This window comes from Macrobrachium rosenbergii, chromosome 14 (assembly GCF_040412425.1).
Source record: "Macrobrachium rosenbergii isolate ZJJX-2024 chromosome 14, ASM4041242v1, whole genome shotgun sequence".
NCBI classification, from domain to species: Eukaryota; Metazoa; Arthropoda; class Malacostraca; order Decapoda; family Palaemonidae; genus Macrobrachium; species Macrobrachium rosenbergii.
Genome location: NC_089754.1, coordinates 20,699,007 through 20,702,671, shown reverse-complemented (window position 1 = coordinate 20,702,671; position 3,665 = coordinate 20,699,007).

Here is a 3,665-nt window from a genome sequence, read left to right as displayed (position 1 = left end):
GTATATGTGTATGCATGTATGTACGTATATATATATATATATATATATATATATATATATATATATATATATATATATTATATATATATATATATGTACACTGTAAATATATATTATGTGTGTATGTAAGTTATATAATCATTATCATTAAATGAAGAGGAATTTCAAAAAAACAACAGGACAATAGTCACTGATACATTCGTCCTTTAACTTTTAATGCATTGATCCTTTCAGCACTTTTCTATGATGCCCAGAGAGAGAGAGAGAGAGAGAGAGAGAGAGAGAGAGAGAGAGAGAGAGAGAGGCGTACATTTAGACATGCGAGTCACAGAGTTGGCCTGTCAGCCAATCAGATATCATGTTTGGGATCAAAGACCTATTTTGCTGTTTAAATGTTGTAATAAAACTCACCTTCAGTAAACTTTGTAGTAAACACACGAACAGAACCAAGTGTAGTGTATGTACAGAAACAAATTCCCAAGTTTTATCAAAGAAAATGGATAGTTGTAACCATCTCTTACATTCCTAAGATTATTACCAACGAAAGGAATGAAATTCCATAGAAATATGATAAATATAATGAATGCTGAACAGCTTGATTCTTCTATAACAACTCTCCTAATGATATATTATGCCTTAAGAGAGTATCATATTGGTGTATTAAGAATTTATACGGACTGGAGGGACCGAAGAAGATACCATGAGAGCAGGTTATATATATCTTACCTGAATCAGCAGATTTAATTGCTAGAAAATGTGACAAGGAAACACAGGTGCCGATATATTTTGGCTTTGTATAAATGGAGTGTAAGAATTTTAATGGAATTGTAGATGACGGTTTCATCGCAAATCTTTTGATGGGAGAGGGCAAGATATCAGTTCCTTTCTGCCTCATTAGGAAGGACTTTTGGTGGGGGAATTAATGAAGATTTTCCGGAATTCAGTCCAGCTGGATAACCTGTTCAAAAAAAAAAAAAAAAAAAAAAAACTTGAGCGGGGTTTAGTCAGCTGTGTCGGTCTTCCAGTCACCTCCTGACAGTTTCAAGTTGCTTGCTTATTGTAATCTTGAATGATGGTTTTAATTACCGAGAAAATTTTTTTTATCATACGTTTGTAATGTACGCTCGCCTGATGCTCTAGAATGAAAATCAAGCCGGTTATCGGTTATAGGAGTTTTGTATTTTGGAAGTCTGGTTTTGCTGTTTGAAGAACTCTACAGCAAATCTCATTTTCTTTATTATTTGTTTTTTTTTTTCGGTAATACGCACACGGTAAAGTAAATGGGGTAACATACCATGATCATCTGATTCGGTAACAACACAGGCAACCATAATCTGCTTTGAAACATTTCCAGTTTTAAGAGGGGATCATACAAGACAATCGTTGCAAGGAGTCAACAAGTTTATGCGAGTAGACTGTAGAAATAGTTAGCAGGTTGCACGGGAGTTTCATCTTCATCAAAATTAACGTAAATTCTTTGTGGGCTGCATCGGAAGTGCATCTCAGAAAAACAATGAATTTTGTTAGAATTTGGATGTATTGTCTACATTTGAACTTAACAATGCTTATGTGTAGAATAGAATATAGAATTTAGGCCAAAGGTCAAGCGCTGGGACCTATGAGGTCATTTAGCGCTGAAAGGGAAATTGACGGTAAGAAGGTTTGAAGTGTAACAGGAGGAAAACCTCGCAGTTGCACTATGAGACAACTGTTAGAGGGTAAAAAATCAGATGGAAAAAAGAGAATACGAATAGAGGTACAGTAAAAGGAATGAAAGAGGTTGCAGCTAGGGGCCGAAGGGATGCTGCAAAGATCCTTAAGTAATGCTTAAAGTGCAGTGCTTATAAGGATTCCATGCTCCAAAAATCCTGGTCAGGAGTGAAGATCAAACACATTGTACTTCATAGAGTTAATAATGGGTAGAGTTCTTCATGGGACGGGTCGGTATCGTTCCCGGCTAGCACTCTGCTGGGCCCGCGTTCGATTCTCCGGCCGGCCAATGAAGAATTAGAGGAATTTATTTCTGGTGATAGAAATTCATTTCTCGGTATTGTGGTTCGGATTCCGCAATAAGCTGTAGGTCCCGTTGCTAGGTAACCAATTGGTTCTTAGCCACGTAAAATAAGTCTAATCCTTCGGGCCAGCCCTCGGAGAGCTGTTAATCAGCTCAGTAGACTGGTTAAACTAAGATATACTTAACTTAATAATGGGTAGAGGTAATAATGGCGGTATACTAGGCTTTTGAATTACTTCCGAAACCAAGATACTCCAAGTTATATGCTGAAAATATGAAAACCTGGAACGGGAAAGTAAATGAGTTTGAGTTACCAGGTAAAAAAAAAAAAAAGTTTTTTTTTTTGCAGAAGACTAGATTAATCTTGGGTTCCATATCAGGATTGCAGACTTCATCAAAATTAAGTCTTGGCTACTAAGAAACTCGGAGTTTCCACTCTTATCTGCAGCATGGGAAAAACCTCCAAGACTACCTTTAAGTTGTTTCGTAATAACTGAAACAGCGTCTGGCTAAGTCACATCTGCACACAGCCTGAGTCCTGGCAGAAGTCACCAGTCTTTGCTGGATACCTTTGGTTAATAAGCAAACAGCAGTATATTTATACTATAGATGAATAATTTTATATCTGTAATGTTAGGCGAAGTAGGTTTTGTTCCTAAAGTTTCCATGTTTGTGGGGTTGTATCTAGTTCGTGATGGCCAGTTAGTCAAATTGGAACAATGTACTAATATCAAATGTGCAGTATTAGAAAATCAGTCTTCCAGTTGACTCCTTCACTTTGTTGTTGCCTGTCTTCAGTTTATTTCACTGCCTGTCTTAATTGCCATGATGTCCTCAAGTCTTCTTACATCTCCCTGATGACAGCCACACGTTGTTAGCTTACCAGTTCTCTTAGGAAATAAACAGGTGTACTCAAAGTTTTCATTTTCTTTGTTGATATTGATCACCCCAAGCAGTCAACCTCAGATTTCAACAACCCTCTTCTGTAGACCTGCTGTTATCTAGTAACCAACACACATCTGCCCAAATCCTGAGGCCACTGCTTCAAAAGTCCTCATAAGAGGTGTTGAGGACCTAAAGGCCTGTCCAGACGAGCGGGCCTGAGCGGCGGGCAAACACTGTTCCCATAACCCGTTCCACTATACTGACCGACCGAGTGTGGAGCCAGAACGATGCTATTGACTGGTAAAGATGCTTCAGAAGCGAAAGAAAATATAAACGGCTGGAAGTGCCCGACAGGCATGCCTGCTAGTGTGGACAGGCCATAAGTATTAATAAGCAACTATCAGATGAAAGCACTAGATATCTCACATGACTAAGCACCCATACCGATTTTTGTTTGAGAGCATTATTTCTGTACCACCAACTGTCATTCCTAGTATATCTAAGAGTAAGAAAGATTTATCCTTGGACTAAGAATATTCAGTGGCAGTTTGTGGGCGCTTTTGTTTATATTTTGTTGCTAATTACGGTATGATGCAGTTGTTCTTTTAGCTAGGCTACAGTGTTTTTCACAAATTCAAATCAGTGTAGTATTCAACAATACAGCAACCTAGTACGCGTGCTTCAATAATTAAACAGTCTATATTAGCTCATCCAGCACAACTGCCTCTCATCGTTTATGAAAGCATGCGCAGCAGATGAATTAATG